The 14,448-nt window shown below is 41.0% G+C and overlaps 1 protein-coding gene across 1 annotated transcript in view; it reads left to right on the forward strand.

The window, feature by feature from the left end:
* Nucleotides 1–985: 985 nt before the first annotated feature.
* LOC135492740 (neuropeptide S receptor-like) overlaps nucleotides 986–14,448 on the forward strand; it is a 52,647-nt gene continuing 39,184 nt past the window's right edge. Inside the window, exon 1 of the mRNA XM_064779358.1 lies at nucleotides 986–1,331. The gene's annotated coding sequence lies outside the window, so the exon portion shown is untranslated. The remainder of the gene's footprint in view (nucleotides 1,332–14,448) is intronic.

Raw genomic sequence — 14,448 nt, forward strand, 5'->3', positions numbered from 1 at the left:
TTACCAACATGCAGAAGCATTAGCGAGCTTACGTGACAAATTAATATCGAACAGCACTGCGCTTGCCACGGCTCGGCCGCCGGTTACACAAACAATGAAATGACAATGGAATCCATGTTGCACGCAAACGTTTATTTATTCAAATGCAATATTTTGGATCCTGACATGCGACATTCCTAATAATCGAGAAGTCAAGCATGTTTTCACAACAGATTTATATTTTTCTTGCAACATCGGCCTTTTGGATGCGCATTGTATACAAGTGTAGTTCTCGCGAATTGGACATCATCTTTATAGCAGGCGGGAGCGTGCCGGGGGGGGGGGGCGGGGGACGGCGTCTGGCTTGACTTATCGTGATAAAGGTAACCCTAGTGGAAGAGTGAATAGTGCTGATGAACTTTGAGCTAGTAGCGCACCTGTCGGTGATTTGATGTAACCTAATATGGCTCACATGGCTCCAACCGATAACCACCCTTTAACCTCACCATGCGGTGTTATAATATTTGCAGGAAAGATGAGAGGGCGCTGACGACCCTTGGAAACCGTGTCGTGTAATGGATATTTTCCAATCGGCTGTGGTAGAGACGTTTGATTCAGCTCTAGCGGATTCAGCAGTTGCGTACGGAGCAAATATTGTTAAAGTCTCTATGACCGGGCTCTTTGTTGATCAAGGATAAAATGGGAGCGAATAATTCCTTTTGAATGTCTCTCATTCTTTGATTGCGGTGGTCTGCACTCATAAATTCAACGATATGATGTGCCCGCTTATTCGGGCTAATACTGATTGGTTTCGATATTCAGAAAAAATACGCGAGTGATTATAGTCACTCAATGCGCGGGTGCGTGAGTTACTTCGTCGAGCGCTCTTTTGAAGTGTTTAACATTTGACTTTTCATTCAGCAACATCGTTATCAGGGTTGAAATCGACAACGGATTGATGAGAAAATTCTTCCCATCATAGAACATGTTCTTGTCACCTTTCATTTATTGTTACTGCAATGGATTCCAAATATTTGTCCCGTTACTTTGGGATCTTAACTTCATGATAGGAGAAGTCAAAGACACGGCTCGAATGGGCATTTAGAAGCTTCGAACTAATCGCGAGGCAAGCTCAGTAGTTTTAGCTGTGCAGAAAGGACACCCGCGGAATAATTCTATTTTCATTATAGTAACGACTTCTATAATTTTAGATATTGCATTCGATACTTTGATACATAAGTCTTTGATTTGGATATTTCTCAAAATAAATTTATGGCATTATGTAAACACCTTATCTGGAATAGTACGCCGAGGAGAAGGAAAAGTCTTTGATCAGCCAAGCGGAGAATAAGGTCAGTTTCTTTTGTTTACTTTTTTCCCGTTTATTTCAGTATATACGTCTTGTAAAGTCATAAAGAATTGATATAAAGAACACAAATGTAATGTTGATATGGTTCGAGTTACAAATATATATCAAACGTTGGCCCTATTACAAGATATCTCAATTGCATTCGTTCAATAAAATGCGAACGTATTTCGATTTTATTCGGCATTAGATAATATTCTACGGCGTATTTACTCGTATTTTTTTCCAAACATTCTTGTTGCTCAGTCATTATTCTTATGCGTCATTAAAGTGACAGGCGTGAAAATAGCCTCAAGCACGACAATGATATTGCAAATTAAGGAGCGAGGTACAATGTATGAAAGGGAATGTGGCGCATATAATGTCCTACATCAATCATTGTTTGGACCAGAGTCTTTCAAATAAGATTGTTTTGCAAGACTACGTTTGGACGGAATCTTTGAAATCGAGAAAAATGAAGCACTCCCGCAGTGACCCAAGCATTGTCAGTTTTCCTGTTCAAATCTCTGCACATTAGGTGAATTTACAAATGAATTTACTTCATAAGAAAGCCAGCAAATGCGACTCCTTCATTGGCATTCTCCGGCCGACACATGGATAACACGGATGAGCGCTGTAATCTTTGAGGACTTCAGGGAAGACAGACTTGATATGATCCGGGGAGACCAATTAAGATACGGGGCATGGTGGGCAGGCAGATTCTCTATGCATGCTAATGATACACGAATCCTGTATCTCATGATTGATATGGGTCACACACCGTTCACCGATTTCTTCTAGCAAAATTGGACGAAATTCTTCTGCTAATACCGGTGTAGCGGAATTGACCCTGATTGGCCATTTCTAAAAGATAATTTTATGTTGCATTTTTTACTTTTTGTTCACTTTGACTTGAATTTTTCGATGGTTAGTCGTAATGGTGATCGCGAATCGTCAAAATTTCACTTCGTCACGAAAAGATATCGACGAAACATGTAAAAAGTTAAGGAGTCGCAAGTTCGACAAATATTCACTGCGTGACGAATTGACTCTCTGCTCATATTGGTTGTTACTTGTGTTCTCTTTGATTTTTTTTTGAACGAACTGAACTGACCTTGAGAGGTTCGCGAAAACAAAAGCCGTCCTCTTCATATTCCTAGTCACGTACTTGGGCTAAAGAATCTAGAATCATCATCTCCTGCTGCAAAAACAGACTTTGAACAATTGCCCAGATATGTTCTCGGTCTCTCGCCTGAAGGATCATCACATGATATCCAAGCGGACCGATATCGGGCTGTAATATTCCCCTGCGGTAACGAGAACCAAATAAATCATCGCGACGACAAATGACAATATTTTCCTGCAACAATAGGGCTATTATTCCCCCTTGTGTGGTATAAAAGACAACCAAATAAATCGTCATGACGAAAAAGTTAATCACCAAATGACTGCCGGCTGAAATCAGCTTACCCCATATCAGGGTCTTCAAGAAAGATTCTGGACCCAGTGAGACTGTGTGCGACCTTCGTTTACTGATATTGTGTATGTATACCGGCGGCGGGCGACTTCTCATTTTGATGAAATGAGATGTAGCTCTGGTCGGATTAACTGGGGTACCAATAGCCTGGACAAAGCAATCGATCCGATAATGAGCTCAGTCTGTGATCCTGTAGCTAGGGAATACAGAGCCAGCAAGAGTGGACAGAGTTGATCCTCTTCTAAACCAATGCTATTTGTCAATATCATCAGTGTGTGGTAACAGCTGAACAAGCCGGAGAAGACCAACATAGAGCTGTGTATCATAGACTGTTCGCTTGTGACCTACCATTTTCGAGAAGTGAGTGAGAACATCAGAAGGAAGACAACACTTTAGATCGAATATCCGAAACAAGAAGGAATATTGCTGCCTCGAAACACCGGTTCAGTAAGAGATTATTCACATTTCTTTCGAATAGAACTCTATATTTGATAAATTTACCGGGAGCCGTACCTGTAAATGAATTGCCCACATTATTCAATAATGGAAATTGTGGCGAATCTCTATCCGATTCGATTGCTGGAGGTTTCAGTAAACTTTTCTGTTCAGATTTCTTTCGAAGAGAACTCTATTTGACAACTTTACCGGGAGAAAATACCCGTAAATGAATTTCCCACATTATTCAATAATGGAAAATGCGGAAAATCTCTATCGATAGCCGGAGGTTTGAATAAACCCTTTAGGAAATTCATTCAGTGACGAACGATTTAAAAAAAAACTGTTAAACAAATATGTTGATGTTCTTATAAGCTTTGAATGCTCTCGTAGACTCTGTGCCTCTGGGTGGTAGCTTTCCATAATTTGCGGGTCTCCAAAGTCTATTTCAGCGATGAGACTAATTAGACATACATATCAGTGATCGTGACGTGATACATGTACCTAATCTAGTCGAAACGTACATGTATACAACAGAGTTGTTACATGAGAGATTGCCTAAAGATGCCGAAGGCGATTAAAGAAACTGTAATTAAGTCACTCCTGGGTGTCTGGGCGGCTTCTTGACGAGATAATAAGGAGCCACAAGACTTCGAATTTAACCAAGTATTTTCATAACGGAAATAAGGCAGGGAGGGGTCCAACTGCTACTGTAGAATGGAAGGCGACAGCCTTTCCACTTTATAAACCAACGATCGCCTTCTATCGCCACTGCATCATCATCCCCTTATCAAGTTGGAAGCAATTCCTTCGATAACATGGTTAGCTCCCTCCGTTAGCGGCTAAAATTGCCCTGGGGACATTCGACTATTGTGGCTGAGTGGAGCCCCATTAGGCGCAAATCGAAAAACACTGCTCCTATCACTCATCATTTACCATGGCGTTGTGCCAGCCAAGTCCCCAGATGCTTTTTTTTACGGATGGAGATTATTACATAACAGACCCCCGGAGATCTGTTTCACTCACATGAGCCTGAGCAACATTACTCTTCATTACAAAGCCGTTTTGGCGTTGACTTTGGCAGCAGTGAACTACAATGTAATTGGTGACTGGAACATTTGTACAAATCGCGTTTGTTGAAGAATAGGATCGGATCAATTGTTTCCGTGACTTAAGCTAGTGACACTAATGATGGTGCTATTAAGCCAAAAATAGCTAGTATAACTAGAAGGTCCTTTAAAGTTTTCTTGCTTCAGTGCAAAGATTATCCACACGTCAGGTACCGCCCTTGACCTCTATCCCGGGGTTACATCCCAAAATCCTGAGAGGAAGCACTTCCTTCCAAGGGTCTATTGTCCATGAACAAAGCCCTCTCGCACCGTGGCTAAATTCCCATTGTTATACTGTCTTATCAAAGGGTTTATCAGGGCATATCTTGATAACGTCTATCCCCACGAGACAGCTTTCGTAGTGGTCTACAGGGCAAAACAACGTAATGATGGCGTTAAATTAGAACTCAGAATTGAATTCAAGTCTTTGCTAACTCAATCATTTACTTCGTTGTTCTTCCTAAAACAATTGCCAGCCTAAGGCGGTCAATTTTGTAGTTGTCGTGGTTGTACCCCTAAAAGCTACAATCAGCGGATTAATATTTTGCCATGCTGGCAGAAAAATAACGTTGCTTAATAACCGCAGGCAGCAGTTGAGGAGTTGATTAGATACCTAGGTCGTCACCCATCCGTTTTGTGTTTTAGTATCGATACTGAAGTACATGTATCAAAAAATGACAGGCAATTTAGTCAACGTCAACTCGAGCTTTAAAACCGAGTCAAGCCAGGTCTAACCCTCAAAGCAGCTGCTTCGGCTTTAGGATGACTTTGGTTCGAAAAGGTTTCAAGCTCTTAATGCTTCGAATGATACTCGGGATAAAAAGAGATGCGTATTTTGTATCAAGATGAAAGGTTGTAATGTTTTTCTCCAGGCTTTGATGTTATATGATTGCTGGCATTGCCCTCCAGTACTAGAACAGATGGGTGTTCCACTGTTAGAATATAAGAAACGGAAGGCAGTTTGGATTGATGCTTGGATGGGTTGTCGCTAGGCAAGCCTTCTTGTCTAGCACAGGAATGACAGGTTTAGAAAGTAGGCTTCACGCACTGTTGAATTACCGTACATGTTAAACCTTTGGGCCTACTTTAGTCTCGATTTCTTCACAGAGAGATCATTCAGTCCCAAATCACTGATGAGTCCCAAATCAGTGACTACCCGCTTACAGCCTGTGACCAAATAACGATGGCCACTTAGACACCACTTTCTCCAATCCCTCTATAGTACCTATCAACGGAAGATTATCAATCTTCAAGGTTCTGTTAGCGTTCATTCTGTTGACGGCCGCCCAACCGATTTTATAATGGACGCATTTTCCTGTGTACGGCGGTATAGTGATCCAATTGTGATGGCAACCTGGGCTCTCCCTGGCCACCAATTTCCAGAAGATTATTAATCTTCCGGGTTCTGTCAACGTTCAATACCCAATCAGATTTAGTCGATAAAAATGCCATTACACGGAAAACAGCGAGCCAATGGCAGCGGGCTTGATATGATTCTAGTGAAGAAATGGGCGGCGAACATCACTTTGGTTTGGTCATCCTCGTGTCATCGGATGTTTCAATATACTCCTACTCTCGATATTTTTGCTTGTCGCCTACTCCACTTTCATTGATTTATGCAATGACCACATAGTATCGCTGCATCTTTATCGGGCTTCCGTTTATGATGGCATAAATTTCATATGGCCCGAAGTCATTTTAAACCAAATTCTTTAAAGACTTTCTACGGCCCAAACTCAAGAACCAACATGCTACTATACTGTACAGCCAAAGATTACGTTTCTATCTTAATCTTACAATGATGATGTTTCAGCTTATGGATTAGTACGTTACGCGACTAACCTATTGATGTCGGGATTCTGCCTGACGATATTGTTAGTTGCAATGGATCCAATTACTATCCTGATTAGAGGCTTCCAAATGTCAAAACGTATTGGTTGGCTCTGCAAGACCGATAACAAAAGCTGGTTCGCTGCGAAAGAGCACTTAGACTTAATCATTAACGTTTTTTGCCTCATAATGCTGGCGAGGATGAAATATCAATGAGATCGGTATTAAGAGTTCGATTCCCGTCTTTATAGACTGTAAGCTAATACAGAATAGGTCGAGAAAGACATTGCTCAACGTGACTTGGTGGTCGACCCGCGAATGAAACGGGTCTTTATTCAGAGAACGAACTGAACCTAGAAGAAGGCAAAGATACTACATGTATATGTCGGGAGGGGGACACTTGATGATAATAGCAGAAAAGAGCCACGTTATGACAAAGATAATTTCAAGGTTTATGGAAATAAATCCTATATATCATAATACACCACTCTCTAAACCCTATTATGTGAATACGATGCGCATTACCTCGCTAATGTTGACTGAGATAGTGATACCATAGTCTGTTACATTTACAGAATATATTGATTTACAACCCATTCTGGTATCAGGAGTATGGTCGACTTCCTTCTGCGTACAATCTGTTCCTAATTCTATTATTGATATCAATCAGAACCATAACAGAGTAAGGCCAATGGTGTTTAATGTACCAAGGGCCACGCATACCAAGGCGCCACGCACCACGACGTAGACTCAGTTGGAAAAAAGACTGACCAAAGGCTTTCAAGTTGAACAACGACCTTTATAAGGATAAAAAGCAGTAACTATGGCTCTGAGGCATTAGATATTTCTTTAGAAGAAGTTGCTGAATTTGCACTATTCTACGACGAATCATTAACTGTGCCTTCAAATAAACCACTTGCCTGAACCTGTCGCAATTTGAGAGATCGCTTCGTCAGATATGTTATGATGTATTTGGTCATGGCGGTCGATACATGTATGTTATGATGTATTGGTCATGGCGGTCTATTAAATGTGTCACCTCGACAAATTATAGATGAGCTACTCGACGGCATTGGTGATATCGGCGCAGATAATCGTTGATTCGCCAAAGGAACATAGCAGTTCGGTCGTTGGTGTATCCGCCGGGCGTTAAACCAATTTAAATGGGCAGATTGTTATCAATATTAAGATATCAAAATTGAACGCGATATTCCCTATCTTTTTTGTTGAAAAACAGGAGCTACACATGCAAATCGCGCTCAAGCGAGCGCTGGAGAGACGAGGGGAAAACTGTACATTTGGCTCTTGCAATGATTATTTGGATTTTCATTGAAATTACCCACAAGTGTACAGTTAGCGGGGAGTGGAGGCCACCCACCGTACCGGCAGTCAATTATTTATTACTAAATGCCCGCTGGAACCATGATATGAGCAGTTTCGCCACGGTGGCCGTGATCGCAGCGGTCAAAAGCTCCTGACCACTTGAATCAGAACCTCTGAGGTGTTCGGGCGAAGGGCGTGTGCTCTCAAATCCTTACGTCTCAAGATGATTAACTTCCTGCGTAAACGTGCCTCCGCTTCTCAATCAAATCGTGTTTTAGATGCTCACTTCACCTGCGCCATGTCAGTGATTATTGATGATGCGATCGCACTCGAAAGATGTATACAGATCAAAGATTAATAATATGAAAGTATTGAGCCTCAGTATAGGAAAATGGTATAACTCATGTCGGCATTATTGTCGCTTGTACTGGAAATATTTCTTATTGTCAAACCGCGGCTTGGAGATATTTGTCCAAACTTAAAAAAAGTCTTTTTTACTAACCCACCTGTCCACTCCGATGCAAATTCTCCAATCATACTCCGCTATTTCCATCATTAATGTACTTAACAGGCCACCAATTGCTCCTGCCTACATGTGCATTGCCTCTTTAATCAGGAAATTTATCAATTTCCCGGGCGATAACCAATAGCATTTCCAGACGGGCGTTGGAGGGAATAGTAGACAAACACGCTTCTTCGGAGAAAACGGATGTCTGTGACAAGAATACTGCCAACGTGACAACCACAAATAATCCCAGAAAAACAAAGACATTCTTTGGTTGGTCGGGTATGTTCAACCTAAAAGAACGCTGACGAAGACTACAAAGCTAACCACATTAGTGGGATTGGGGAACTAGGAGATAATATATCCGTCGCATGAGCTGAGAAAAAATAAAAGCCAAAGGGCATTTCGAAAAAATCATTACGTGAGAAAACTCGAGAGACGCCGCGGCGTCGAAGGTTCAATGCCTCTTAGCACATGAGAAGAGCTGCGAAGAAGATTACGCACATGCATGCTTGATGACTGTTGATAAACTGACGAGAATTAAGGCCAGGTAATATCTGTCCGCCACACTTTATCTAAGTTTTGAAATGTAAAGTTCAAACGTAGTTAAATATTTTTCAGATATTTCTTTTTGCTCGGCGATATCGCGTACGAATAAGAAAATTTTGTCTTTGATCGGACATCGTGGTTTTGTCTGTATTATTTTCACTGCCCCAAGGAGATCATGATCCCATTTGGCTTTTGTGTCGATGGGTCGTACTGTAATTAATCAACCAATCATAGATCGGCGAAACTAGAGTATAGTTTATGATACAGTGAACGAAATAACACAGTTTGAAGGTAGGTAACATATTTATGTTCGAGACATATGGGGCATGGGGGTTACGCCATTACTTTTCCCATTTTGGGCACTGACACAAATTGAATAATCTGTAAATGTCAACGAAATCATTGCGGAATTTCTAGAGTCAAAAAGGTTTGCCTCGTGGCACTATTAGCGAATATGTATGAATAAATCGAAGTTATTCAATTCGAGAAGTTATCCAAGCTCCATCCTTTAATATCACGCACTCGCGTTTTAGCGCAGACACATTTTCTTGACATAAAGGAGGCTTAGGTTGGTTTTCGATGTCATAACATTTATGACTTCCAGCTTTTGAATTTCCAACTCGGAATTAATACGTCAAAGACACTGATGCATCTCAAACGACTTGACGTCTTTGCAATTGAAACAGAATAAATTGTCATACTTATGTTAATGCGCCACTGAAATTTTAAATTGGGGTGAGCGACAAAATTTTTAAAAAAGAGAAAAACGCCTGTTGCAATCTGGAAGGAAGCACTCTTATTTCCGCTTTTACCATTCTCTAATTATCTCAGCCAAGATGATGCCCTATAACAGAAACAGAAATGAGTTGTGATTTGCAGCATCTTTATAACAGGCTCGAAAACAGAGTCAGACAGCATCTATATATTGTGGTCTTAGTACAAGTATGTAGGGTCATAATGATTCAAGTATATCTACTTGCGAATTCTTCGACAATATGAGTGTAACGCGTAGGAATTATATTCTTCATATTGATAGTTCTATCAAAACGTGTGATGATATTAAGAAGATTCTGAAATCCACGCAGTATTCATAATGGCTTTGATATATTTTCGTTTTCTTTGGGGACCAGTTTCATTTTCTAACATAATTAACAATGCTCACATGTTCAAAGTCTAAACAACTTCCCTAATGGCGAATTAAACTTGTTATCCGGGTTTTATGAGTCAAAATTGAGGAATATTTTATTGTTACTCGCATCAGCGATGATGCAATTTAGTTTTAGCGACGCTTTATTCAGAGGTAATTGGCATCAGGTGATTGATAATAAAGTACAAAGTATGCAATTATTCTCGATCATTGCATGCTGGATGACTATCTCCTGGACTGTTTATGGGTACTGTCACCCTTTACTTCCAGCATCGTAAACTTAGAAGAACAAACTCATCTACCATTCGATTGATGAAATTATTTTGGTTGCTTTGTTATGCTGCTGTAGCTGACTAAAACTTTATAAATGATCTGTCGTGAAATTTGATTATTTGCCTTCAAAATTTTATTCACTTCTATGAAACATGCGACAAACCGCGGAGCAATCAACTGCAAAGAAATTAATAAACTTCCTTTCAAGTCTCAAGGTGTATGGACAGCGATGACACTTTAGTATTAGATGAACAAACAAAATTCCTTCCGCGTAGGAAACCAATCAGACGTGACTCCTGTGATGAACCCCGTCAGACTTACAAGTAGGATATAATTAAGGTCAACCTGTAAATAATGTAAACCTATTGGTTTTCGAATTACACCTAATGGCGACTCCGGTTAGCGGAGATGAGCAATGATTGCCACTAAATAAAGGCTAGCATCGTTAATCATTCTTGTCCAAGGAATAAGGGCCGCGACAGATAACGAGGATGTGGGCTTCGTAGGGTCGCATCTCAATGACATTGTAGAAAAAAATAAATTAAATCTAACAGTCCTTCGGCAACGATTTAAAATTTTGGAGGGATATCCTGAACCAACGATGAAGGTGCATCACATAGTGGACCTAAGCAAAACCTTCAATTTCCTGGTCTCTTCTTAATGGACGACTGTCAGTGACTGTGTTCTTACCATGTTTGATGCCATTGCCAGTAACACCAATGCGACTCCGGTTGGCGGAGATGAGCGATGATTACTTCTAAATGGAGACCATCAATTAGCCATGTCAAAGGAATGAAGGCCGCGGAAGATAACTAAGGGGTTGCGGGATGCTGTGGGGTGAAATCTCGGTGAGGAACAGGGGCCTCTTCTCCCAGGCGATGAATAGGCAATGATTGATATCTCAGAAGATTGTTCGAATGGAAAATAGCTTAATGGTTTTAAAATGACCGCCTTGAGTTTAAGTGTGAGCCTCTCTGGCTGCTTCTTGAAACCCCAGATTGATTTCTGTGGAGACCGGGGTAATTATATGGCCAAAAATTGATTTGAGCAGGAACCCGCTGGAAAAGCGCCATATAATAACTATTAATTAACGGCAGCTCTGATCCAAAGATGTAGATGGGTAGTAGGCCTATTAAATAAGAAATTTCTTTTGTCACTAACAAACAGAACATGCAGTTAATGGTGGCCTGTCAGTGGCTGAGTTTTCACCATGTTTGATGTCATCGCTTTTAGCACCTTTTGTGACACCCCGGTTAGTGGAGATGAGCAATGATAGCTTCTCAATGAAGACCAGTACCATTAATCATCCTTGTAAAAGAATAAAGGCCGCGATAGAGTGAAGACTTCTAGGTGTCAAATTGGTGAGAGATCTGTATCGCGGGGTTTCTTTCTCCTCGGTAGTGAAATGAGCCGGGAAAATGCAAGAGTGAAATATCGCTGTCGAAGAAATAATGGCGAAGACAGAATGATAACGGAGGCTGCGAGATGCCGGGGTGTTATGACATTTACAAACTTGGTATTAAAAACATTTCTACAATGTAATATTATGATACCTAATGAATGCGTCGTCGCATCGAAGTTTTTCAATGCGCTTACGGCAAAGGTGTTGTCAAACAAGTTAATCGCTTTTACTTGTTGTCAAAGTTCATACAGAGACTTGTTTTAGACGGCGTTACGAAATAGCTATATATATATCAGATGACTATCCGGCGAATATATGTAGGTCTGTGCCAATATAGTTTGTATTCGAGCAAACGTATCCTCCGAAGGTCTGGAGGCAACAAAAACCTGGGAGCTCTTGCTGTTGTTATCTCCGACTCTATCTTATCAGTCCAAAGCTATACCATGTAAACTCGTGAATAAATGCCACCCATCAAATGAAATCATGAATAATTTGGTACTTCTACACCACAGGAAGCTTTAAATCGTATTTGCAGCAGCCCAAGCGGTGTCAAAAGTGCTAGAAAGAGGAAAACGTGTTTTTCGGCCTCCAATTTGCTGGAAATATATTCAGGAAACTCGACATGAAGCATGGTGGTGCGTTTTTTAAACAGGCACAAATCTTGTGCATGCTGGTACCAGTCAGCTCAGCATTTGAGGTTATATCAGGGTTACCGATTATTCATGGGTTGGAATTGATCCATCAATTTGTTGTCAAATTAACCCATTCCTGAAAATGCTCATATCAGAGTTTAGTACATGGATGCCATATGTATAGGTTGACAGCCATGTCTGTCAATAACAAAGAGTTCACCAGCAGTTGGCCGACCTTCACCAGTCATCAGTGACCGATGTTAATGACTTAGCTACATTGTCGTTGTACGTTGTTCAAACCTTCCTTTCTTTGTCAACAAAAACTTTCGTTTCGCCCAAGGACAGGACTTGCATCCGGCCTGTATTCATCAGTAGCTAAGACTGAGATATAAATGCATCTTGAACACAAAGGAAACTCACCGCAATGATCATCATCATCATTGCCACTTATCCCATCGGGGCGATTCGCCCACTAATTGAACATGACGCCCACGGATGTTATATACATGTATATGCAGAACGGGAAAGCTCGTTAATGGCCTCTGCTTTCAAGACAGGGCGAAATGTTCTCGATTGGCGGATTTTTTTCCTTTCGGTTTGTCGTTCCTCAGAAGCTACAAAAACAGTTCCTTCTCGTCCAGATTTTTTGATACTACGTGCATGACATCGCTCCAGAATGAAGTTGTCCTACTAGGAGAATAGCAAAGGCTGCTTATGATGTCGACCACGATGATCAACATTCATAGCCTTCCTCTCCGATTATTGATATGCATTGCCTGCACCAGGTTTAATGGATTTCACTCTTCGTATTGTTATTTCACAATCTGGGACATAATAAATCTGTCAACGATGTTATTACTCCAACAAGACTGCGTTCATTATTTTAAAGTGGCTTGTGAAATTGAAATGGCTGCAGAGCAGAGATAATGGAGTAAATCGTCAGCAGAAGAACCCTGCTCTTGCTTGTCGTGCCTACCTGTTGCCAGCAACGACGTCATTACAAAACATGTGTACATTTTATTGCGCTTCAAAGTACACGGGAATGTACAACCCTCCTTGCGCATGAGCGGAACTATTTATATCGACGTCGTTCCGTGTATGCTTAAATATTGTCGCTGCTTTGGTGAATGGGGAATGTTTTTCGGATAGGTTTCATAACTTGTTCCCGAGCCTATAGGACCCTACAGATGGTCAGCTGCTCCTGACTTGATGTTCAGAATTCAATTGTTTCCCCTCTCAACATCAGGTGACCACCAGTTGAGGTTGTTTATGAAAAAAGTTTGCATCAAATTATTTGTATTCGACCGCAGATAAATATCTTACACTTCTAATCAATGCTCTAATCAAGCGAAATGGGCTTTCTGCTACCGGTATTCGGAGAAATTTATTGGCACGTCCCAGGTTGACTTGAACTGAATACAGTAATCTGTCAATATCACACCTCAAAAAGGATATATCACCGGATAGAATTAGTCCGAAGTAATTTACACCGCAATAACTGTTTCGGTTGATTTGGAAGGGAAAATTAGGTTCGGCGAATGCAATTTTTGTGACGTGTTTATGACATGAAACTGACTAGTACTTGGTGCATTGATGACGATAATTGCACGTTTAAATTCTGCCACCCGTAGCGATGAAACTGTCTGGGCCCATGAGACATGAAAGCTAATTAACTCAATATGTCTCGGAAACTTTATAGTATCTCTTAAAGTCCGTTTGATAGCTTTGTTCAATACTAGGTGGGGTTTTCATTAAAATCAAGCCCTTAGGAATTGTCCGTGATAAAACACGGGACGTTTATTAGTCTTAGGTGATTGGCTTACATGTGTGTTTCCTTCCCCATCCAAATGCGAAAGAACTGCGTTGTGTATCATGTACACTAGATTCAAGTTTTCGTGATGAACGTATTCTGTTCTTAACACATCACCAGTCTGTGTTGGTTTTTTTAGTATGTATATGCAAATTGAGTTGTTATTTTCCTGCGAGAGCATCAACCATTGGCATGCTCGGCCCGTGAGTCAAGTTTTTAGCAAACGAACGAACGGGTGGCCTTCATCAAACTGGCTCAATCAAACTCGGCAATCTGTAAACAGAATCTAAAGCACCTTTCCAGCGTTACTAATCAGGAGCTTTCCGTATCTTAATTGGACGATCTTGCTCATCTCCGAAAGGTGATCAGGGACTAACATGGCTTACACGACACTTGTCAGTCATGGTGTTGGAGGTATTACCAATGAAAACATGATTCCGACTCATATGCACTTGACCAACCTGGCAAAGGAACTTTAAAATATATGCATTAAACAACCGGTCCCATGCAGTCTTTTTATCGAAAATAACTTTAATTTAGGTTCTCCGCGCGGAGGTTGCGAGGATCATCGTATCAACTTCAGACCAACACCCGTCACTGACGACCGAGGTGCGAGGGGAGAAGGATACGAC

The sequence above is a fragment of the Lineus longissimus genome, chromosome 8 (assembly GCF_910592395.1).
Source record: "Lineus longissimus chromosome 8, tnLinLong1.2, whole genome shotgun sequence".
Classification (NCBI taxonomy): Eukaryota; Metazoa; Nemertea; class Pilidiophora; order Heteronemertea; family Lineidae; genus Lineus; species Lineus longissimus.